This window comes from Panthera leo, chromosome B2 (assembly GCF_018350215.1).
Source record: "Panthera leo isolate Ple1 chromosome B2, P.leo_Ple1_pat1.1, whole genome shotgun sequence".
Classification (NCBI taxonomy): Eukaryota; Metazoa; Chordata; class Mammalia; order Carnivora; family Felidae; genus Panthera; species Panthera leo.
In genome coordinates, this window is record NC_056683.1 from 46,734,078 (window position 1) to 46,761,409 (window position 27,332).

The window sequence follows — 27,332 nt, forward strand, 5'->3', positions numbered from 1 at the left end:
TGCCCTTGCTTAGGTATAAATCTAACAATTGACCCTTCAATAAACACAATAGAGTGGGTGCATAGAAAAAACAGCCACTGTTTATCCCAGGTGGGATGACAAATTGCCAAGGATGTGGATTGCCCTTGAAATATAATGACTTGGTTAATGCAACAATAGGTCTTACGTGTTCTAAACCATACCCAAGGAAACTGCAAAAGGAGTCTAGAGCAATCCACTGGAGTTTCCAACCAGTTAGGGAACATAAAACTGACCCTAGTGACTGTTCTAAATATGCCTTGTTTTATATGGACACCATTTTTTGCCTAACCCAAGATTTATTCTGCCAATGTGCAAACCAGGCTGCCGACATTATGGAATTGGAGAAGTTGAGTGGCATGTGCCCTCACTGACTAAACAGTAAATAGAGGTCACATTTCAAAGGCCATGGTCTGTAATCTGGGCAAAAGAACATGACATTGAATGGAGGCTCCATGTCATCTATAACCTGCAAGCAGCAGCGTTGATAGAAAGGAAAAACAGAATATTAAAGCTGCAGATTAATTTATGAACAGGTAAAACCACCTTGGCCAAGTGGATTAAAGTACTATGCATTGTTTTAATACATTTGAATGACCATTCAGTCGGGCTTGTTGCCCTAAATGCCAGACCAGGAAACCTTGCCAAGGCACCCAATACTCTAATGTGCTTTGCCCCCAACTCTCACTATGAATCAATGTGCTATGCTGCTGAGAACACAAGCCATGAGGCTTGAGAAGGGAATTATCTACTGGAATTTGCAATGGGATGTTCCATGGGAGTGGGTGAGTTATATCACCCCCCCCCCACCGGGTGAGGGGGAAATACTCAATCTCCCCTGGGGTCCCACTGTCCTCCTGCAAGCTGGACTTGTTGAAACACACTATGCCTGGAATAGAACACATACCCCTGAAAGAGGGGAGAAGGTGGGGGTCCCTGTCTGGCATAGCCCACCACCAGTTCATCTCCTTATGCCAGTTGGGGCTGCCTCTTCCAGACGATATGTATCATATGCATAACTAGGTCAAGTTCCCATAACTGCCAACCTCCCTCTCCCCAAGGCCAGGTGGGCATGTTCTGTTTTCCACTGGTATGATCATTTGGCCACCATATTTGTTCCCTCCGTTGACCTAGAGAACATCATAGCACACATAGAAGCCCTTACTAAATTCACAAAGCAGGCTTTAAACAATAGCCAACACAGCCTGCCCTTACTGAACACTAATGTCTCTAATGAGAAAAGCAATCCTCCAAAATAGGATGTCCTTGAACATTATTACTGCCTCTCAAAAAGGCACCTATGCGATTATCCAAACAGAATGTTTTATATTCATACCTGATAAACCTGCTAATGATTATTTTCATTAGATCACATAAGGACACAGTTTAATGCCTTGAATGAATTTACCACTAGCCTAGAGGGCTTAGTAAATCAATGGTTTGAATAATGGGGCTCTTGGTTGAAAAAAATTATCACTGACTTTGGGAACCATTGTCTTAATCTGTTTTCTCTTGTATGTATTGTTACTGTGGCATCTGCCTCCAAGGCAGCCAAAAAGCCACCAAAGGAGCTACCTCCATGCCAGTGAAACCCCCTGCTGGCTGCTCAGGGCACAGTGTGGAACAGGGGTGTGTGTGAAATTATAAGAGCTGGTCAGGAGGAGTGGAGTGTTAGGGGAAGTCATCAAGAAGATGTCACTCCTTGCTGACCTGTGAGCTGGATCTTGGACAATCAGAGGCTCCTCATCCCCTCCCTTGTTTGGGAATGTGCATTCTGCTTCTCTTAACCACTCTTAGAAGCTGTCCCAAGGACATAGCCTTGACACAGTACTGTGTTGAGGTCATTTGGCTGGTGTATGTGACTGAGTCCAGTTAAGACCTCTGTATAAACTTTTAACATTCTGGTAGGCAGGTGCTGAGGTCTACTCATCTTGCTGCCATCCAAGATTAGCCTCATAAGTTCCCTTGTTTATTAAACCTGCCACCTACCAATCTGGAATGGCCTGCCTATTTCTTTAGTCTCTCCCTACCCTCCACATATGGGAATCAGTTTTAGATTACACTCAGGAAGCTCCCAAGAAGGTTTCAACCCAACAAGAGCATTGAAGCAACCATTTTCCCTGTGTTTAAGTACAGAGGCAAGAGACAAAGCCTAGAGACAAAGCAGGGCAAAAGATCATAGTGAATTCCTCCACATAAAAGAAAGATCCCTTAAAGTCCTCATAAGTGAAGTCATATGATTTTGTCTTTGGATGTAAATTTTAAAAAATAAAATAGAGGTGAAAAAAGAAAGAAAGATCCCTGAAGGGAAGGGCAAAACTTCCACAAGGTCTGCTGGCTAAAAATTGGCCCATGGAAGAAGAAGGTAAATGTAGTTGCCTGTCTAGACCTTCATTCTGGGGAGAGCTGAAAAAATGAGTTTAGCCTGTAGGTTCTAATTCTGGATAAGGAGGAGTAGGCACACTGTATCCCATCTTCCCCACTGAGTGCTTGGACAGAATGCATGGTGTCTGAAGAATAAATAATTAGCAGGTGGACTGGAAAAGAAGACCAGAATTTGAAATACCACAAAATTGATGATGAGTTTCTCCTTTTTGTCCTAAGGTATCATCCAACCTTGATGCAAGGCAGCCCAACACACCAAAGGACAGGCACACGGGAGAAACAGATAGTTCAAGAAACCCTCAAGTTCTGTCTTTAAGAATGGGAAAAGAGTCTCCTAATACTCAGAGAAAGTTGGGGAGGGGGAACTCTCCCATTCTCTGTTCACTCATGTCCCAGCCCCTAAGCTGGGTATAAACCTTGCATTGGGATAAACAAGAGTGCCATTGGCAACAGCCAGGGCCCATGCATGCGTGCCTAAAATGTGAAGAATGGGAACTTTTCTCTCCTTTAGAAGGAGTGATGATGGTCCTAAGATGATAGAGCAGGCAAGCCTCCTTGCTTTTCTCCTTTCTCTGCCTTCCCTATAATACTTGGCCCCAGACATAGGCACAGTGACCAGAAGAGGCAACAGAGAAGGATAAATAAACCCCTAGTTCTAGGCCAGAAGGCAGAAAAGTACTAGAGAACCTTTTAGAAAACTAAGGGAACTTCCTTAACTTGAGAAAGGGAATCTATGTTTAAAAAGAAAAAGTAGTTACAGCAAGTATCATAGAAAATTATGAAACATTAAAGGCATTAAAATTCAGGTTTATGGATATCATCATGTGCCTTTTTTAAGCTTAATAAGTACGTTGGTGTTTGCCTTATTATTATTATTATTACTAATAATGTATTCATTATATTTTGAACACTTTTATGCTTATATTTTAGCTTAAAAAGTAAAAAAATACTTTAAAGCAAATAAAAATGAGTATTCATTAAATGTATTTATAAAGTTCATGTTGTACCTAGAGAAATGGTTTACGTAGGAAATTTGAAATCAAGGTTTCTAGCCACTACTGTCATTAACTGCAGGACCTGTATGAGTAACTTAACATTTCAGAGTCTCAATTTATTTTTTAATAAGTTAACTGAGTTAGATGCAACATCCTTTAATATACAGTTACACATTCTATGATTCTTTTAAACCAACTGATGATTGTGCTCTGGGTTTTCATTACTTAACTTGAATACCTTCATGTATTTTTTTAAAATTTGTTAATGTTTATTTATTTTTGGGAGAGAAAGACAGAGACAGAGACAGAGAGACAGAGTGCGAGCAGGGGAGGGGCAGAGAGAGAGAGAGAGGGAGACACAGAATCTGAAGCAGGCTCCAGGTTCTGAGCTGTCAGCACAGAGCCCGACGCGGGGCTCAAACTCACAAACTGCAAGATCATGACCTGAGCCAAAGTCAGATACTTAAGGGACTGAGCCACCCAGGCACCCTTGTCCATGTATTTAGGGTATATAATTTTGCATTCCTGACAAAAGTCACAAGATAAAAATTACATGAAATTCAAACTTCAATGTCCACAAACAAATTTTTATTGAAGCACAGCCATGCTCACTATGCATTATCTATGGCTCCCTTTGTACTATAACAGCAGAGCTGAGTGGATGCAACAGAGAGTATATGGGGTATTTGTGTTACTTTTCACTGCAGTTCAGTGCACAAATCACAATAATATAGTTATAACTGGGCAGCTTTTTATATGTCATATATCACCATGTTGGAACTTTTATTTTGTAATCACCACTGCATATTCTTCCTGTAAAAACAAAACAAAAGTTGGGTTTGCACTTTTAAAGCACAGATCAAGTGTGCAGCGCTTCAGATCATCAAGAATTGTATTTATTATGCAATGGCACTGTAGCTGTGCTAAAAGAACAATATGTGTTGAAATAATCAAGCTAATTACTTACACAATATTGATTGCAGCAGAGGAAATATGTCAAGAGAAAATAAACTTCTTTGTGACTATTAGCCTTTCGGTAAGAACAGTAGTTCAAAGAGTGAAAGACGTTAGGAGAAGAATCAAATAGTCAATTTCTTAAAAAGGAGACATGTTGCCAATACTACTCAGTTGTTTAAGATGTCAATACTGAGTTTGAAGTGGCTGGAAAATAATAGCTTCTGTGAATAAACAGAGTGGAACAACAGCCAAAGAGAATATTTTGAAAGAAGTTGAGAAAACACTAACTCAGGACAAACTGAAATGACATCTGCTAAGATGTGTTGCAAATGGTGGTAGTAAAAATATGTTTGGAGCCAAAAACAAAAGTGTTTAGTTGGACAAATGTACAAATCCTGTAAAAATGCAGTGTTTAAAATCTATAATTATTCATTGTATTACTTATCACCAAGTACTTTGCAGAAAACATCTGGATTAGTCATGTTACTGAACCAATAAGTCAACAGTAAACTTTACTCACTTTCGTGAACCTAACGGTCATCAGTTCTATAAATTTTTATCAGAAATACAAGCTGAATGTCCTAACCTGCACCCATTATACAGTAATTTGATGGCCTAAAGTTTATTGCAATTTTTTTTTAAATTCAGGCCAAGATTAATCTTTTTCCTAAATGGGAACTACCCTCAACCATTATTATTGAACACTGATAGATTTGGAAATTCGCTTTTGCTATTTTTTTGCTGATCTTTTTCTTCATGAATTCAACCTAAAATTACAAGGCTAGCAACATTTATATGCAAAACTTATGCTATGATAAAATTATTATAATGACAGCTAATGTTTTGGAATCACATATAGTGTCAAGTTGCTTTAGACACTTCCCATGCTGTCAAAATTTAAAACAAAAAGTAAGATATCCATCTCCATACAAAGTTATGGTTAGTTTATTTTATAAAATCACAGTACAGTTGAGCAAATCAAAACCACAATAGATGTCACCTTATACCTGCCATAATGGCTAGAATAAAAAAGAGAAGAAATTACAAATGTTGTCAAGGATGTGGAGAAAAGACAAGGCTTGTGCACTATCGATGGGAATGGAAATTGATGAGACCAGTGTGGAAAACAGTATGGAAGTTTCTTTAAAAATTAAAAATAGAAATACTATATGATACAGTATAAATACTACTACAGTATAAATACTACTGAGTATTTATCCAAAGAAGACAAAAACACTAATTCAAAAACATATATGCACCCCTACGTTTATTGCGTCAGTATTTGCAATAGCCAGGATATGGAAGCAACCTAAGTGTCCATCAATTGGAATGGATAAAGAAGATACTATATATATAGAAAAAGGAATATTGTTCAGTCATAAAGAAAGAATGAGATCTTGATATTTGCAACAACATGGATGGACCTAGAAGGTATTATGCTAAGTGAAATAAGTCAGAGAAAGACAAATGCTATATGATTTCACTTATATGTGGAATCTGAAAAATAAAACAAATAAAAAACATAACCTGAAACAGACCCATAAATACAGAGAACAAACTACTGGTCACCAGAGGGAGAGGCAGGCATGTGGGGATGAGCAAAACAGATGAAGGAGACTAAGAGGTACAAACTTCCAGTTATAAAATAAATAAGTCATGGAGATGAAAAGTACATCATAGGGAATATAGTCAATAACGTTGTATGGTGACAGATGGTAATTACACTTACCATAATGAATATTACATAATGTAAAGAACTGTCAAATCTTTATGCTGTATACCTGAAATTAATATTGTATGTCAACTATACTTCAATATTTTAAAAAATTTATTAATAAATAAATTCTAAAAAACTGTACTTAATTATTATTATATTTTAATTTGACCAATTGAGATAATATGGAAGTCTATCTTCTCTCTTATTTTATAAGTACGTATCTAATACTCTTGATTTGGTCTCAACCTAAAGAGCCTAAAATATTTTACTATCCGGTCCTTTATAAAGAAACATTGCCAAATCTTAGAACAAATTATAAAATTAACCACACCCAACATAGCCTACATAGAGTTTACTCACATTTCATTGAGGCACCTGGGTGGCTCAGTCAGTTAAGCATCTGACTTTGGCCCAGGTCATGATATCACGGTTTGTGGGTTTGAGCCCACACTGACAGCTCAGAGCCTGGAGACTGCTTTGGATTCTGTGCCTCCTTCTCTCTCTCTCTGTCTCTCTCTCTCTCTCTGTCTCTCTCTCTCTCTCTCTCTGCCTCCCCTCCACACCTCTCTCTCTCTCTCAAAAATAAACAAACAAACATTTACATTTTTATTTCATCAATTCATCTTGCTATATCCTCCTCATCAGGGAACGACCAATACAGTATCATCAATATAATTAATCATATAGCAGAGAGCTGGAAAGTTGTTCTAACTTTAAGGCAAAATGAAGACATACTTCTATGTCAATAAGATGAAAGCAAACTGCTTACTCACTTAGATTTTTTTTTAAAAAATGTTTCCACCAGATCAAGTCACATAGCCACCACTGGTTATACTGATTTGCCTCACTAAATACATAACATGTGGACTAGCTAGCATCCACAATTGCATTCGCCCCTTGATGATCCGCTCTCCTACAGGATCTGTCTTCTGTAAAGTCCAAGTTGTCAATGTAAATAGGTGTATAAAAAGATCCTCATCCTTGTATCCATCTTTTAAGACTATGATGGTGTCACTAACTTAATTCCCCCAGGGATCAGCTAGTGACGTTGTTTTAATATTTTGGTAATAATGGGAAATTTCTAGACCTCCCACATCACCTTCTTTACCATAAGTGCCTTCACTAGTTAGTGAGGTGATTCTGTAAGTTGCTGAATATACTCATTCCTATTATTAAATCAGAAACTGATAAAATAGCCACAGAAAGTTTTCCCAGACACTAGGCCCACCATGAGGTATGGATTTGGGTCAAAACTCCATTTACTTGACTGCCTTAATTTCCCTGCTCTGACTGGTAGTACTCAATAGAATTCTGAATCTGTTACTTTGGAGAAAAATGTTTTTAAAAATCTGTAAAGGTCTGAGTATACCACCTTATCAAGTCCAGTACTGCTTTAGTAAATGGCTACAGGTCTGTGAGAATACAAAAGGAAGATTTGAAATATGTATATATAATGGGCCTTCCCCAAATGTACCTGGCCACTCTCCCATTAAACAATGGAGGGAGTGAACTGGCTCTCATTTTAGTTTGAGGACAGACCATAATTCAAGTTAGCTTTTCTTTTTTTAAACAGACCAAGAAGGGTGCCCAGGTGGCTCAGTCAGTTAAGCATCCAACTATTGATTTCGGCTCAGAACATGATTTTGTGGCTCATGAGTTTGAGCCCCATGTAGGGCCCTGCACGGACAGCGTGGGACCTGCTTGGGATTCTATCTCCCTCAGTAAATAAATTAATTAGTTAGTTAATTAAATGAATAAATAAAAATAAATAAACTTTTTAAACAGACCAAGAGAGGAATTTTGTGCACGGTCCCTCTTTTTCAGTCCTCAATACTGCAGAAGTCGGTAAAATTCAAGCCATTCTGATTCCTCAGATTATGCCCTATCTGGATAACTATGCCCACCTAGTCAGTAGAAATAAAGGGTTCTTTAAATCAGGTAACTTTTTTTTATAGGCAGCATCTCCTACCTTTTTTCCTCTTCCCAGGTCCAAGACAACCACAACAGAACTCTTCAGGCAAGATGGTGTCCTCCTTATCAATGTAGTTCTTGATGTTTTGGTAAAGAAAAAGTCTTCTGAGCCTTCCCTTCCTAAACATTTGGATTCCTTCCTCTACATTATATTAGTAATTTCTGGCATCTCAGGCTTCATTAAATTGAGGCTTCCCTTTAGCCTAGTTTTAGTTAACAAACCAAACTTCTCTCAGCTGCTCAAACTAGGGCAGTCTCTTTTAAGACCCTCAGATGAATAAATCCAGCCCTTACTTAAAATCATATTTCCCTCTTAGCATCTATTGCAACACAAATCCCCAAGATTTTAAAAGCTTTAAAAATCTTTCCATGTGTAAACCTTTACTCTGGGGTCTGAATCTACAATTGACCCTGTTCACTATAGGGATTGTTGGAGGTCATCAAGAGGACATGATTGCCCATTAGCCCTCAAGCTGGACCCAGGAAATTGGAAGCTCCTGTCAACCCTTCCCTTGGTCCTTGGAATATATGCTCTGCCTACTGTTCCCACAGCTGGAGCTATTTTCAAGGACACAGACTGGAGAAAGCAATGTGGTGCTGAGATCATCTGGATGTTATACATGACCGAGCCCTATTAAGACCTCTTTATAAAGTTTTAAGATTCTGGCAGGCAGGTGTGGAGATTTACTCATCTTGTGGCTACCAAGACAAGCCATGTTTGTTAAATTCCTTGCTAATTAAAACTGCCATCTACCAATCTGGAGTGGCTTACCGCTTTCTTCAGTCTCTCCTTTGCCCTCTGTGTAAGGGGCATGCGGGGGGCGGGGGGGGGGGAGTTTGCAAACCAATGGGCATTAAGACTCTAGTTACAGGAGAAGTCAATAAGCAGTTGACAAAGACTAGAAATGTCAATTGGCATCCACTTGCCAGATAACAAACTTCATGATCCTCCAACAGATGAAGAACAGCTTCTACTGATATGGAAGGTTCTGTGAAATTTTGGAGTTTGAGGTACTCAGGTGTATCTGAATCCTCCAAAATACCTCTTTCCATATCTCAATGTTCACTCCTAATAAATTTTAAGTTCCACAAAAGATATTTTGAGACTGCAAAATTAATCTATGTTTATTTAGGAAATGACAACATCAGATTCTGTACCTGATAATTATCTACTAAACCCTGCAGCTCTGATGAAAGATATTTTTTAGTGGTTCTATTTTCTCTGATTCTTTAATACTACTGCCTTGAGTGTGGAATTGAAAGCCCTGATTCTATTGTTTTCTCTCTAGCAGAGTTTGAAGAAATTGCCTCACTCCATAGTCCTTGGAGATTTTACACTTACCATAACATGCTGTGGCAATCACTACTTGGTCTGTCTTTAAATTTTTAATGATTGATGTCATGAATGAATATGTCATCCTCTAATGATAACCTACTCCTGACCGCCTTCAAATCTAACTGGGTCAAACAACAAATTTCTATTTCTATTATTTGAGGTCTGTTGCTTATAAGTCCTTGGGTATCAGGTACTATTTTGGTTCACTGTAACAGAAAGCACTCTGGGTATTTTAAACAGCATGGAGTTTTATATAGGGAATTAGATGTTTACAAAATTATTGTGAGGGTTAGAGGAATTCTCTGTGGGACACTTAGAAATCACTTTCAGGAAAATAATGCTGAACTGGCTAATGAGTAGACTTCTACTCTGCCACCATCAGGCTGTCTCGGACACAACTTCTACTTCAAGATTTAACAGTCTTGCTGTGATCAAAGATCAGGAAGCTACTCCCACAATCATTTATTCAGTGAATATTTATGAAGTCTGCTAGGAAGAGATTCTTCGGTGGGGATTATTGGATAGCTAGCAGGCAGAAGAAGATATGAAGCTGTGGCATAATGGGACTCCCAAAAAAAGAATTTGGGGTGTAAATTTAGGAAAGAAAAGCATGAGAAAAGCACTGAACACAAACTTTACACAATGTGTAATTTGGGCAGGGGAAGTTCTTATTCTGATTATCTGGTTTACATGGCAGAAAAATGAGTGATAGACCATTAAGTGGGAATGCTTATATCTCTTAAATGAATCTAATCACATCAATTTGTTTCATAGTGACATTTTACTTTTTCATAGATATTGCTAGACAAATTATGAGATTAGACAAAATAGTAAATAGAAAAAAATGGTGGAGATTTTTCATTTTTACTTCTTCCTAGGCATTTACCCAAGCTCTCAATTTATTTTATCACTTGTTTGTAGAAAATAAATATAAACAAATATTGCACGTAAAAGCTGGGGCTCTAAAACCAAAATGAAGGACATTTAGGCTCTTTCCATAATTTGGCTATTGTTGAGAGTGCTGCTATAAACACTGGGGTACAAGTGCCCCTATGCATCAGTACTCCTGTATCCCTTGGGTAAATTCCTAGTGTGGATGGAACTGGAGAGTGTGATGCTAAGTGAAATAAGCCATACAGAGAAAGACAGATACCATATGGTTTCACTCTTATGTGGATCCTGAGAAACTTAACAGAAACCCATGGGGGAGGGGAAGGAAAAAAAAAAAGAGGTTAGAGTGGGAGAGAGCCAAAGCATAAGAGACTGTTAAAAACTGAGAACAAACTGAGGGTTGATGGGGGTTGGGAGGGAGGGTAGGGTGGGTGATGGGTATTGAGGAGGGCACCTTTTGGGATGAGCACTGGGTGTTGTATGGAAACCAATTTGACAATAAACTTCATATATTGAAAAAATAAAAAATAAAAAAATAAAAATAAATAAAACCAAAATGAAGAATTAATTAACTGTATAATTTCAGCAAAAATAAATCATAGCAGTCAGAAAGAAGTTTAAAAACTCACAATATTCTTTTCTGTAAAAGCCAAGTAATTGAGATTAAATGGCATGCTATATCTTAAGAGCAGTTTTGCCACATGCAGACCCTGCAGCAAGAATTTAACAGTAATAGTTTATTTGTGATGTTATGTTCAGGAGCACCAGCATAGGAGAAGGCAAATAAAATCAAGAAGGGAAGGAATAAAGGGTGTACTAATGAACCAGTTACTTCTCTTGATAGCTTGGCCTTGATTATCTTGGGGAAACTCTGGGAGAATGTGTAAACTGAATTATCACGTGCAAGGAAGCTGAGGGATTTTTTCTTTGGACTCCCAACACCATTGATGAAGGCTGCTTCTAGGGGCATTGCTGCCCAGAACTTCCAGCCTTGGCAGACTGAGGACATGAGAGAGATCATGCCTACTGCAAAGTCACAGGGACCTACTATAGGAGACCAGAAATTTGGCCAGGATCTGCTACTGTGTGTGTGTGTGTGTGTGTGTGTGTGTGTGTGTGTGTGTGTGTGTTAATTATATCGAGAACTATTTCAATTACTTACTTTTGACAGTGAAGACTTTACCTCCAGCAAAAAGTCTTGATTGACAAGTTATTTTGATGCTCTCAACTAAAAGATCTATTGGAGCACACTATACATTTTTTTTTTTAATTTTTTTTTCAACGTTTTTTATTTATTTTTGGGACAGAGAGAGACAGAGCATGAACGGGGGAGGGGCAGTGAGAGAGGGAGACAAAGAATCGGAAACAGGCTCCAGGCTCCGAGCCATCAGCCCAGAGCCCGACGCGGGGCTCGAACTCACGGACCGCGAGATCGTGACCTGGCTGAAGTCGGACGCTCAACCGACTGCGCCACCCAGGCGCCCCATGAGCACACTATACATTAAATGGATGTTCAGGGAGAGCATAACTAAGTGGCTCATTTTATTTAATTCACTGGGTTAATTCTAAATGTCCTAGGATTTTCCAACCTATTCCTTTTTCCTTTTTAAAAATGTTTCCAGTGTCTGTCCCAAAATATCAGTCTTTCACCTCAGTTAAATACGCTGCTGGTCAATGTCAACAAATGGCTGTGAGAAAATAGAAAGCTGTGTGAATTTAAATTGCTTCTTAAACACAGAGTAAATCAAAATTCACCTAAGATGTCTTTTTTCCTCTGTCTTTCTTCCCCTTTATCTCCTGCATTTATTACATCTACTATTCCTCTGTACCTTCAAATACCACTTTATTTAACAACAGCAAAACAACAATTCTAATGACTTTCTTATAAAAAAAACTATCAACATTGTAATCTTATGCTAATATGTCTGTCAAGACGCATCCAGAGATTTTCTACTTGATTAATAATAACAAACCAATTTTAAAATTATATTATTTCAGTTGCTACAACATTTTGCCCCTAGATTTCTTTTCCCTTTGGTAAATAAGAAATCAATTACAATCTCATCTTTGGATTTGAAAATGCCATGAGCATCCATTTGACTTTTTTTTTTTTACATTTCCATATGACAGTAGAAGTTGATGATGACAGTAAACAAATATTGAATTTCTTTTCAAGTTGTCTCCTTCCCAGAGGACTCTTTTTTAATGAAATTTAGCAATCTGGGAAGCTTGTCCTTTGTAGCTTTCCTCTTTAGGAAGAGCATGCCAGTGAAATTCAGCAAGGAATTAGTCATTAAAAAAAGTCATTCTATTGCTAATGAAACTAGCAATATAATTTTTGTAACTGAACTACAGGGATATTAAAATTGCTGAAACCAACCTGAATATTGTCAGATGCAAGAAAAAAAATACATTTCATCTATTTTTTAAAACTGACATATACTCATATATGGTAAAGATGATTTCTCTGGTCTAAGAATAAAATCATTTACATGGCATTGATCAAAAGGTGACCTTTCAAAGTTAATTAATCAAGGATCATGCTTAATATAGTAATTTTCTTAGTAGTGAAATATTATTACATATTTGGCAGAACTATTACAAAGATAATTTGGCAACCTCTTCGCTGAAAACGGCTCTTCTCATAAAAATGACTACCCAGAGAGATTTTTATGCATACTCTAATTCTATTTTATAAGCACAGAATTACTCTAGAGAAATATATCACTAACCCTTTAGTGTTTAGGTAGACAATGATGCAGATAAAAAAAATCTAGCAATGGTGGGCATAGTTTGGGGAATAAAGGTAAAATAAGAGTGGAAACCCATTTTGTTAGAACCACCGTTTGCCTACCTAATATCCATTCTCTCCTTCATTCTTACAATTGTACATACTGGCAATTTGGTAACTAAAATTAGCATTTCTCAGGGGTGCTAGGGTGGCCCAGTCAGTTGAGCATCCACTCTTGATATCGGCTCAGGCCATGATCTAGTGGTTGAGGGATTGAACCCCATGTGTGACTCTGTGCAGAACATGGAGCCTGCTTGGGATTCCCTCTCTCCCTCTCTCTCTGCCTCTCCCCTGACTGTGCTCTCTCTCTCTCTCTCTTTCAAAATAAATAAACTTTAAAAAATTAAAAAAAAAAACAAATCAGATTTGCTCAGCCTCCTTTGCAGCAATGATAGCTTTGTGACACATTTCTGGTCAATGACAGATAAGCCATATTCTGCTAGGGGTGTCTAGAAATGCTTCGTATTACTTAAAGAAACAATTCTCCTACTCTTTCTTGTTCCTTCCTTCTTTGTGCCTAGAATATGGTCTGCATCTGAAGCAGCTATCATAAAACCATAAGTCTGATAGCCACACACCAAGAATGATGGGACATAAGGCTATAGGCACACTGAGACTACCTCATGCCAAATGTAATCCCTAACTGATAATCATCCTTAGTATCACTACCAAAAAATTATAACAAACCTCTTGAATGAGGACAGCTATTCACGTGGACATTTATCCTGGGTCTTAAGTCATATTGGGGGAACATAATGTCATACATAATAATGTCATACACAAGAAAACCATGAGCTTCTACAATGATATTTTCCTCTGATTTTTGTGCAGAATGTTATAGAATCAATTATCCAATAAATAAATTAGAATCCGTTAACGTAAAATGAAAATGCCTCCCAGAGGATGCCCAAGGTACATTGGCTATACTGCCAAAGAAATGAAGAGACACCCCAATGAAGCATGTTAAGTGGTCATGACTTCTATTCCTTCCAACCTTTTTCATAAAATATGCCTTAAACTAATTATGTTAGTCTTTCTCCATACATACATGACAACCATCTGGATCTCAGCACCTCTGACTGGCTATCCTAATGGTAATAATACAGGCACTTCTCAGAAATCCTGGGAATGTTGATCACAGGTGATGACAGCCAAAGGGAAAGTAGCTCTACTTTCCAAATAGTCAGGTGGATCTGTTACGATCTGTTTTTCTCAGCCAGACTGGAATCAACAATCCTTCATGCATTTGCAACAATCTCCTTCAAGCTAACTTCCCTTGTTTATTTTGCCAATTTGGCAAAATTGATGCTCACATCCTATGTTACAATTCATAAACAGATGTACAGGTAGACACATCTCTTTTGCACCATTAGGTCAGCCGTACTCAAATTATAAAACCCATATATCCATAGTCAGTCAAATTGTCAAATATTCATGGTTGTTAACGTGATATGAAATCATTAATGCAAACAAAATAATAAACCTCTTGGGAAATATTTGAATTATTTTATCTGTGGAAACTTTAATTTGATAAATCTGAAGAAACTATAGTTTAAACAGAGGCTTCAGCCAATTCTACAAAGAGCTATGTATTGAGGAAACTTTAAAGTTTTCCTAAATTGGGGTGAAGGGTTTTACTACTACATCTACTAGTAACTGGATGTGGTCTGCACTGGAGAGGGAAACTATTCTTGCATCAGTCAGTTCACTTCAACTCAGGTAATTCTGAGAGAAGGAAGCAGTTATGATCTATCAACAGCTAACACTCCCAATAGTTGGGGGAAGGGGTATCTTGACCCAAAGGAGGACCTGGATTGTGTACCTCCAAAATCCTTCTCATCAGTTGAAGACTTCTGGGAAACTTTTATATGAAATATAAATCTCATCATACTCAGTACCCATACTATATACCCCTCACCCCCAAAATCCTCATTGTCAATTTTGTACCCTTGTTTTCTCCACGTCCTTGACCATTTGCCCAACCTGTAAGTTCCTCTTCTTGAATCACTATGGATTTATACCTCAAGCTGTCTTCCTACTTGGAGTAAATGGCCAAAGGCACAACCCAAAGTGCTACTCGTTGGAAGGATTTTTTTCACTACTTTCAGGACCAACCATGCTAACAGATTATGCAGAAACTATAAAAGCTAGACCTTACTTTTCCACAGCTATAGGTAGATGGAGAAGCTATAGAGCAAGAGGAAATGGTACAGTGTGATTCTGAATCACCCGTTTCTACTCTTCTGCTTACTAGCTTTGCTCAGATCCAATCCCATGACATCATTTCCATTTTACGCTGGAATACTGCTATGCCGATATTGTCTGGCAAACACATAATCTCCAGTTCAATACAGGCATAATCACTTGACTATGTATCATTTCAGAAGCTGCTTTTTAATTAGTTGGGGGAAATACAGAGGAGAGAGAAAGGTTGGGAGTTACTCCAAACTTGCAGGAGATGATGGTAGGGATGATTGGTATCAGCCAATAGGAAGAGTCAAAGGAGTTTGGTCAAACGAGGTGATGTTGGATGGCAAGCAGGGGGATGAAGTTACTTTGAATACACTCTTCATAGATCTTTGACAGAAGACCATTTCTCTCTAAGAACCCCGTACTTTCAAAAAGCTACGTAGGAAATAAAAAAAGAGGGAAGGGCAACTGCAGAGACAGACAGAACAACCACTCACAGCACACTAATAACATTTACTGAGACTCATGCGCTGGCCCCCTGTTAGGTGCCCTACACACTCAATCTCATCAAATGCACATGACAAACCAGTGGTAATTAATCACCCAGCAATCACAGAGAAATGACTGACATGAATTTGAAACAAACCTACTAACTCTGAAGTTCACACCACCCCTATCATGTCACTTTCCCATTCGGTTTTGCTGACTTCACAAATTCTTCACCTGGGGCTGACATGCATTTCAATCATAAGAGACATTCTGTAAGAATTCTTGTTATCATGCAGTTATCTAGGCAAACCTGGAATGCCTTAAGTTTAAGAGAGACCTGGAGAGCTCATTAAAGTAGATATATGCTGAATTAGAGAAAATTAAATTTTATCCTTGATTTCTCTAGCTAAGGAAAATTTCAAGGCTCATTGACATGAAAAGCACTGGGGTACAAACCAGAAAAAAAATGTTCACTGAGATTAGTAAGTTGCCCAGCTGTTCTCTATATTCATGGCCTTCAGATACATCAACATATGTCAACTATACAGTTCAGATTAGGTTTGGGAAAAGAGACAAAATCTTCCAGGCTGAGAAAACATTTGTGTGTTGACAATATTTTCATTCTGATTCATCTACACTGTTCTACTTTTCAATGTTATGACTTCAATCAGTCCATCACGGAAAACAGTCATTTGAAACTTACTAAATTACATTTCTGTGAAACAAAAAGGATTAGAATTCTCCTTTAAAGATGTATCCGTTTCAGGGGCGCCTGGGTGGCTCAGTTGTTTAAGCATCCGACTTCGGCCTAGGTCATAATCTCACTGTTCCCAAGTTTGAGCCGCGCGTCAGGCTCTGTGTTGACAGCTCTGAGCCTGGAGCCTGTTTCAGATTCCGTGTCTCCCTGGCTTTCTCTGCCCCTCCCCGACTCAAGGTCTGTCTGTCTGTCTCAAAAATAAATATTTCTTAAAAGTGTATCAGTTTCATAGAATTTTACTGTAAGGTAATTGTCTCCTGTTTTTAGCTAATATGTTATATCTGTACAGAGCACATAGTGTTTTTGAAATATTGTCTTCATTTTTGTGCATGAAACCTATTAAAATCACAAGAAATCCCTTTCAATATATTCTATGTTTCTTTTATTATATTGACTGACTTTCATGCATGGATGGCTGGTCCTCAGGAGCATGAAAATATCCACATCTTAAAGTGTCAGAAAGGGAAATTCTACCATCTCAATCTTTAATGAGGAATCTTCATATATGTCGGTCTAAAAGCCTATTCAGAGACCAGGCCCAGTTTCTGTATATGTGGCATTGAGTAGACAATCAATTAGAATGATTTGGAGGACAAGAATACTGGGGCCAAAGATCTTTCCACTACAGACCCTTTATATTAGCAAATTCAAGCTGGTGGACTCCAACTCAAACCTGTTTTATTTGGCTGTCCCAGTGTTTGATTTGAATTTCAATGCCTTCATGCAAGCCAGGCCTTCTCCACTTTGACACAATAACTACCCCTTGATATTTTATCCTGATACAAATAATGATGCTACTTACTATACTCTAAAAGCAATTGACTTTGTGTAGAAGAGAAAACGTGTCAAACACTCTCCATCAAAATTTTACAGATTAATGATATCTAGTTTTGACAAACATGTGGGAAAAAATGGCGACCTTTGTAGCTTTTAGTGAGAAAACTTTTTTTGGAGAGGAATGAAGTTTGGTTATAAAAGCTCTCAAATTTTAAAATGTGACCTTTGACTCTATAATTTTAAATCCAAGGAATTGTTTTCTAAAGAAATACACAGATATAACTTTATGTACAAAAATGTGCTTGGCTGCATTGCTCAAAGTAGCAAAATCTTGGAAACAATCTAGATGCGCATTTATAGGAGAATAGTTATAGAAATTATGATATAGTCATTATTTATATCTATATATCACATACATCAGATATATATGAATATCATGCATACATATAATAAATGGTATGTGTACTCTATGTACCGGAAAGGAAAGCTCTCAAGGCATAGTGTTAAGTAAAAAAAGCAAGTTGCAGTTGAATGTGTATAGTATGAGCCCATTTTATAAAAAATAAAAGTAAAAAATATGTACACGCCTGTATAAAATTTATGTATGAATTGATACAAATTTAATAATACCAAGGAGAAGGTGAGAGAGGGATTTAAACAAATTTTAATGTATATAATTCTAAGTTGTATGAATCATTGAGAATTAGAAAAATCTCGTAGACCACTGTATTATCATAATAATAAACCCTATGTGGGTGGACTGGTCCTCTGTTCACATAAAGAAAATCCTTGAAGGAATACAATGCTTTTCATTAACAACCAATACTGTAACATCTTCTCAGCTCATACTATTTTTCCCTCTGTCTGAAATCATTCCTTCATAGTCCTTTTTTTTTAAAAAAAAAAAAGTCTCCATAGTTCTTATCATGGTTTATAATTATATGTTGGTTTGGGAAACGATGTGTTTTACATTCATCTCTTCATCTAACCTGTGAGGTCAGGGACCATATCTATGTTGCCCACCATTATATATATGTAACACTAGGAACAATAGATACACGAAAAATATTTGTCAAATGAATAAATCACGAGTGAATTTATTATTTAACTGCCATTATCTGAAACCTTAGATTTTTGTTTAAACAGTCTGATTTTGGGTGTGCCTGGGTGGTTTAGTCGGTTAAGCATCCAACTCTTGATTTCAGCTCAGGTCATGATCTCATGGTTTGTGGGTTTGAGCCCCACATGGCGTTCCATGATGACAGTGCAGAGCCTGCTTGGGATTCTCTCTCTCTCCCTCTCTCTCTGTACCTCCCCCACTCAGACGCTCTTTCTTACTCTCTCTCTCTCTCTCTCAAGAATAAATAATAAATTGGGTGGCTCAGTCGGTTAAGCGGCTGACTTCGGCTCAGGTCATGATCTCGCGGTCAGTGAGTTTGAGCCCCGTTTCAGGCTCTGTACTGACAGCTCAGAGCCTGAAGCCTGTTTCAGATTCTGTGTCTCCCTTTCTCTCTGCCCCCCCCCCCATTCACGCTCTGTCTCTCTCTGCCTTTCAAAAATGAATAAATGCTAAAATTTTTTTTAATTAAGAAAAAAATAAATAATAAATTAAAAAAATAAAAATAAATAAGTCTGATTTTTTAAAAGCCATATAAAATGGGTAAGAGGAAAATCAGATTTTGGAAAAAAGGATAGAAAAATAGGCTAACAATTTTAACTAGTTTGAAATTTCATGGGCCTTGATAAAGTAACACTTACAGATATTTAGGATTATCTCTGTGTACAGGGACTTGGCCTTAATTCAATCATTCAATTTATTCATTAATACTCATCTGTTGAGCTTTCAGCCCCTTCAGAGAAAATCGTTCAGGCAGATGTGGTTTCAATGAAGTGTTTCCTCTTAAGATCATAATCAGCTACCTACGAAGAAAATAAAGGCTTCTCTTTTCCTCAGCTTTTAAAACCATGTGTTCCAGCTCTTGTGAGTCTCATTCATTTTCTCATCTTGTTGGATTTTTCCACTAATAGCTATCCTCAATCCAAAAGGTGTTTTGCTCAGCACATTTCTGCTTTTATTTTCCCAATTTCATTCTTTGTACTGCTGTTTATTTCAAGATTTTATTTATGTATTTTAAAATTGACTTTTTATCGCTGTTTTCCTGGCCTTGGTTGTAGCTGAGGTTTTAAGATGCTTGTATCATTAGGTAATAGTTAAATTCTTTGCAATTTTTATGTTTAATCACAAAAAATCTGGGGCCATTTTATAATGACTACATCTCATGCCACTCAGGGCAGATCAATGAATGAATTTCAAGCAAGATCACTTGCTTCTTTGGAGGCATAATCCCTCCTCTTATTCACACCGGCCTCCCAAGTGGAACTCACCCCTATATTTGGAATACTGAATAATTCCCCTTATTAAAGAGGATGTATCCCAAGAGACTTGTTTTCACAAAATTATTTTTTGCCCAATGCTCTAAGTTATACTGTTCCCTTTAATTTGTTAAAAACATGTTAGTTAAATGGCAAATATTTATTTTCTATTACTTGTTAGATAAATTATTTGCCAATAGTAATATTTTCCTTTACAGGTTGCCAAACTGAAAATGATGGCATCTCATACTTCCTAATCTCATCATAATTTGCAAAATACTTTCATATCTGAATTGTGTCATGATTTTTCACCTCTGATTCTAGTTTGATATTCAATCGCATAAAACAAACACGTGATGAGGGACTCCTATGTTTAAGCATTAAACCAACTCTTCAGAGGCTAGCAAGAATGAGATAGTCTCCTCACTTCCAAACCCTGAAAAATGTGATGACTGATGCATTTGAAATAAAGAGAAATTGTTATTGAAATATAGGATACCACAACTTAGTGCAATGAAGCAAATTTGATATCAATATTCAGTGCCAATGGTGATCAAGGATAGATTTATATTTGGCTGGGATTAATGATAAAGGCTAGAGAAATATGAATCTGACTGCCTTGCCTTTTGACTCTAGCCCCAACTATCTTCTTGAATTATGTTTGTGATTACTGTCCTTAATTTTTGTCCAATATTCTCCTTCCACTTGAACATACTCCCTAGCTAAGACCATGATATCAATTCCTAATATTTAACTTTAATATCTCAATCCCAACTCTCTCATTTGGCTGTTAATGTGTGTGATGATATAGTACAAGATGGCAATGCTGGTAATATTTTTCCAGGCAATAATCCTTTTTTTACCAACACCTTTTTTTGAGCCATTCCAAAGTTCCCAGGATTGTGCTGGACTCTAGGGTTATAGAATTGACACTCTTGGGGCACCTGGGTGGATCATTTGGTTTGCATCTGACTTCGGCTCAGGTCATGATCTCATGGTTCGTGAGTTCGAGCCTGCGTCGGTCTCTGTGCTGACAGCTCAGAGCCTGGAGCCTGCTTCAGATTCTGTGTCTCCCTCTCTCTCTGTTCCTCCCCTCCTTGCACTCTGTCTCTCTCTCTCTCAAAAATAAATAAAAACTAAAAAAAATAGAATTGACATTTAAAGAATTTACAATCAGAAGAGTTTGCAATCCAGACATAATTAATTAGAAATTATTTTCACAAACTAAGAAATATATTGGAAGTTTAAAATATATTGGAATTTTCCTGTTCAACTTTCTAACAATCTTTAGTATGTAAAGGAAACCTACCAAGATACTAGATTAGGCAATTTACTAGGTGTGTAGTAAACAAAAACCCAAATAAAAGTACCTGGAATGTCTGGGTGGCTCAGTCAGTTGAGCATCTGACTCTTGATATCAGTTCAGGTCATGATCCCAGGGTTGTGGTATTGAGCCCTGTGTTAGGCTCCATGCATGGAGCCTACTTGGGATTTTCTCTGTCTCTCTCTCTCTCTCACTCACTCTGCCCCTCTCCCTCACTCATACTCTCTCTTTCTCTAAAATAACAATTAAAAAAAATTATCTAATGATGACAATGAAGAAAAAATGGATTTAAAGTTAAAGAAAGGCAAAAGTTTATCTGACAGAAAAGTAAAAATACGCCATAGATCAACACTGAAAACACACTAAAAGGGAAATTAATCAGTGCTAGCCACAATGCTGTCAGAAGATCAATGTAATTGCTTCTCCAATAGAGTAACAGGAATGCTCATTCTTTGCTGGTGGGAATGTAACATAAATTGTCATAAACCATTATGCATATTTCAATCCCTAGCACAGCCATAAAACAGGAAACAAACAAGGAATTATAGTTAAAAAGCCAACATAGAAAAAATAGGGAGTAAAAAGTTAACGATAATCCAGAATAAGGGAGTATAAAAGAGAAAAAAAATAGCAAAATTCTAAACTTAAAAACTAATCACATAAGTAATTTAAAAGATATGTACTTTAGGGGCACCTGGATTGCTTGGTCAGTAGAACATGTGACTTCATCTTGGGGGTTATGAGTTTGAGCCCCATGTTGGGTTTGGATATTTCTTAAAGAATTTTTTTTAAAAAAGATATGTATTTGAAATAACTTTGGGAGGAGTTAAGATGGCGGAGAAGTAGGGGGACCTGGATTTTCTTGTCCCTCAAACACAGCTGTATTGGGGTCAGATGACTTGGAACACCCAGGAAATAGAACTGCAGTGCAACAAAAGGACCTCCACAGTTGTTGTAGGGAGACAGAGGAAGGAGAAATACCTAGTGTCCCAGTTCTTTTTTGCAAACAGCCTTTGGAGCTGACACTCCGAGGTTTTGGAAATGTGCAACTTTTTCCAGAGTGGAACCTCGTGTGTGCTCCTGGGGAGGAGAGAGTTGGTCTCGCGTGCATAGCGTAGTGTAGTGATCTCCGGGGCACGCTGGAAGAAAGTAGTCCCTTTCCTGGAGTATTTTGGAAACAGGGCTATTGCCTCCCCAAGGACAAAAGACCCTGCAGGTGCCAGTCAAAGGCCTTTCGTCAGCAGGGTGGAGAGGCTCCACTGTGGAGGAGGGGAGCAGATGGTGCCAGATCCTTTAAGACATGGAGTTTTGAATCCCAGCTGAGCACCAAGAGGAAGGCACAGAAGAATTGTGACTCGGGGCAAACTGACTGCCCTCGCTATTCTGTGAGGGCTGCCTGAAGAGCATGGGTCGAGAGCCCCAGTCCGGGGAAGAGACAGTGAGGTGACACCATTTTCTCCCCAACAAGACAGTGGGACTTTAGAGAACAGCACAGTGGCCCCCAGCAGAAGCAAGACACGTTTACACCAAATCCTGCCCCTCCGTGCCTCACAACTGCTTATTTACTGGCACAAGACTGAGTCTGACGGAAGGCAGCCAGTCTCTCCTCCAGACCAGCACAGCTACCACCTCCAGACACCAACAGACAACTTTTGTTGTTGTTGTTGTTTGTTTGTTTGTTTGTTTCTGCCCTCTTCTTTTTTTCTATTGGAATCAGGCTCATAATTTCTGATTTGTTTTCTGTCACATCTATTATATATATATTTTTGTTTCTGTTTTTGTTTTTTGATCAGGCTTTTTTATTCTATTCTTTTTCCTTCTTTTATCTCTTCTTCTGCTTTTTTTCTTCTTTCTTCTCCTTTCCCTTTCCTTGGGATCAGCCTTATAGTTGTTTTGATCTTCTGTTTGGTTTTCTTTTCTCCCCTTTCCTTTTTCTCTTTTTATGGGATCAGAACTTCCCCCTCACACCCCCCCCCACACACACACACCTTTTTTCCCCAGGTTTACTTCAACAAACAAATCAAAGCACAGTTATTTAAAGGTCCAAACACTCCACCACTGCAGGAAAGGAGGTATTCTGCCGAGGACTGACCAGTGAGATAGAGCAGCCCAAACACAATAGCAGAGTGCGTACAACATACACCAGAAATACTTCCTGGAGTTCCCTGGATAGTGTATGACCCCTCTTTATTATTGTGGGACTCTCAGGTGTAGGACACATAACACACTTTTAAAATATGCAAAAGATAGGGGCACCTGGGTGGCTCAGTCAAGCATCCGACTTCAGCTCAGGTCGTGATCTTATAGTTCGTGAGTTCAAGCCCCATGTCAGGCTCTGTGCTGACAGCTCAGAGCCTGGAGCCAGCCACAGATTCTGTGTCTCCCTCTCTCCCTCTCTGACCCTCCCCCGCTCACGCTATGTCTGTCTGTCTCAAAAATAAATAAACGTTAAATTGTCAAAAAATTTTTTAAAATATGTGCAAAAGACAGAAGCTTAGCCAAAATGACAAGATAGAGGAATTCTTCCTAAAAGAAAGGTTAAGAAGAAATAGCAGCCAGGTACTGACTCAAAATAGATAGACATAAACAATATATCTGAAGAAGAATTTAGAACAACAGTCATAAGACTAATAGCTGGGCTTAGAAAAAGCATAGAAGATATCAGAGAAATCCTTGTTGCAGAGATCAAAGACCTAAGAACTAGTCAGGATGAATTTTGAAAAGTTATAGCTGAGATGCAAAATAAACTAGATACAGTGACAGGGAGAACTGAAGAAGCAGAGGAGAGAATAGGAGAAATAGAAGATAAAATTATGGAAAATAATGAAGCCAAAAAAAAAGAGGGAAAGAAATTACTAGATCATGAAAAGAGAATTAGAGAACTAAGTGATTTCAGAAACAAAACAATATCTGTGCCGTAGGATTTCCAGAAGAAAGCAAGAAAAGGGGGAAGAAGGTTTATTTGAACAAATTATAACTGAGAACTTCCTAATCAGGGGAAGGAAACAAGCATCCAAGTCCAAGAAGCACGGAGAACTCTCTTCAATATCAACAAAAACAGGTAAACACCATGACATATCATAGTGAAACTTGAAATATACAATGATAAAGGGAGAATTCTGAAAGTAGCTAGAGACAAAAGGTCCTTAACTTACAATGACAGACACACAAGGTTAGTAGAAGATCTGTCCACTGAAACTTGGCAGGCCAGAAGAGAGTGGCAGGAAATATTCTATGTACTGAATAAGAAAAATATGCAGCCAAGAATCCTTTATCCAGTGATGCTGTCATTCAGAATAGAAGGAGAGATAAAGATTCTTCCACACAAACAAAAACTAAAGGAGTTCATGACTACACCAGCCCTGCAAGAAATTCTATGGGGGACTCTGTAAGTGGAAAGTAGCAAAGGCTACAAAGGGCCAGAGAACATCACCAGAAACATGAAATCTACAAACACAATGGCACTAAATATCTAGCAATAATCACTCTGAATGTAAATGGACAAAATGCCCAGTCAAAAGACATAGGTCATCAGAATGGATAAGAAAACAAGACCCATCTATATGCTGTTTATAAAAGACTTGTTTTATACCTAAGGACACCTGCAGATGAAATAAAAGGGATGGAGAACCATCTATCATGTTAATGGACATCAAAAGAAAGCCCGCATAGCCATACTTAGACAAACTAGATTTCAAAACAAAGACTGTAGCAAGAGATGGAGAAGGGCATTTTATCATAATTAAAGGGTCTATCCATCAAGAAGAGCTAACAATTATAAATATTTATGACCCCAACTTGGAGTACCCAAATACATAAATCAATTAATTACAAACACAGGCAAACTCATTGATAATAATACCATTATTGTAGGAGACTTTAATACTCCACATACAACAATCAATAGGTCATCCAAGCACAAAATCAACAAGGAAACAAAGGCTCTGAATGACACACTGGACCAGATGGACGTAACTGATATATTCAGAACATTTCATCCTAAAGCATTCTTGAGCATACATGGAATATTCTCCAGAAGAGATCACATATTACAAATCAACCCCCAACAGGTACAAAGAGACTGAGACCATACCATGCATATTTTCAGATCACAACTTTATGAAACTTTAAATCAACCACAAGAAAAAACTTGGAAAGCTCTCAAATACATGGAAGTTAAAGAACACCTCACTAATGAATGAATGGGATAATTAGGAAATTAAACAAGAAATTTAAAAATACATGTAAGCATGGGAAAATGAAAACACGATAGTCCACACCCTTTGAGATGCAGCAAAGGCAGTCTTCAGAGGAAAATACTTTGCAGTTCAGGCCTATATCAAGAAGCAGGAAAGATCCCAAATACATACTTAACCTTACATCTAAAGGAGCTAGAAAAGGAGCAGCAGATAAATCTCAAAGCCAGAAGAAGAAGATAAATAAAGATTAGAACAGAAATAAACAATACAGAATACATTAAAAAAAAAACAGTAGAACAGATTCAATGAAACTAAACTGGTTTTTTGAAAGAATAGTCAAAACTGATAAACGTCTAGCCAGAGTTCACAAAAAGAAAAGAGAGAAGACCCCCGCACCTAAAAAAAAAAAAAAAAAAAAAAAAAAAAAAATCATGAATGAAGAAGGAGAGATCACAATCAACACCAAAGAAATACAAATAATTATAAGAGAATACTACGAAAAATTATATGCCAACAAACTGGACAATCTGGAAGAAATGAACAAATTCAAATTCTAGACACTCACACACTACCAAACTCAAACAGGAAGAAATAGAAAATTTGGACAGGCCCATAACCAGCAAAAAAATTAAATCAGTTATCAAAAATCTCCCATAAAATAAGAGTCCTGGGCCAGATAGCTTCCCAGGGGAATTCTAGAGAACATTTATAGAAGTGTTAATACTTATTCTCCTCAAACTGTTCCAAAAAATAGAAATAGGAGAAAAGCTTCCAAACTCATTCTATGAAGCCAACAATACTCTGATTCCAAAACCAAAGACCCCACTAAAAAGGAGAATTACAAACTAATCCCTAATGAACCTGGATGCAAAAATTCTCAACAAGATACTAGCAAATCAAATTCAACAGTACATCAAAAGAAGTATTCACCATGATCAAGTGGGATTTATTTCTGGGTTTCAGGGCTGGTTCAATATTTGCAAATCAATCAATGTGATACACCACATTAACAAAAGAAAGGATAAGAAACATATGACCCTTTCAATACACACAGAAAAAGCATTTGACAAAATATAGCATCCTTTTTTTTTTGGTCTTTTATTTTTATTTATTTTTTTATTTAAATTCAAGTTAGTCAATATATAGTGTAACAATGATTTCAGGAATAGAATTTAGTGATTCATCACTTACATATATCACCCAGTGCTCATCCCAACAAGTGCCTTCCTTACTGGCCATCACTCATTTAACCCACCCCGCCATCCATCACCCCTCCAGCAACCCTCAGTTTATTCTCTGTATTCAAGCATCCTTTCTTGAAAAAAAAAAAACTCTCAAGAAAGTAGGGACAGAAGGAACATACCTTAACATCATAAAAGCCGTTTATAAACGGTCCACAGCTAAATCATCCTTAATGGGGATAAACTGAGAGTTTTCTCCCTAAGGTCAGGAACACAACAGGGATGTCCACTCTCACCACTGTTGTTCAATCTATGTTGAACTGGAAGTCTTAGCCTCAGCAATCAGACAACACAAAGAAATAAAAGGCATCCAAATTGGCAAGAAAGAAGTCAAACTTTCACTCTTTGAAGATGACATGATGCTCTATGTGGAAAACCCAAAAGACTCCACCAAAAAACTGCTAGAGCTGATACATGAATTCAGCAAAGTTTCAGGATATACTATCACTGTACAGAAATTGGTTGCCTTTCTATACACCAATAATGAAGGAACAGAAAGAGATATCAAACAATAGGTCCCATTTACAATTGCAGCAAAACCCAAAAAATACTTACGAATAAACCTTACAAAAAGGTAAAAGATTTGTACACTGAAAACTATAGAAAGCTTATGAAGGAAATTGAAGAAGAAATGAAGAAATGGAAAAACATTCCCTACTCATATAATGGAAGAACAAATATTATTGAAATGTTGATACTACCCAAAACAATCTACATATTTAATACAATCCCTATCAAAATAACACCAGCATTGTTCACAGAGCTAGAAAAAACAATCTTAAAGTTTATATGCAACCACAAAAGACCCTGAATATCCAAAGTAATGTTAAAAAATAAAACCAAAGTTGTCATCACAATATCAGACTTGAAGCTGTATTACAAAGCTCTAGCCATCAAGACACTATGGTATTGGCACATAAA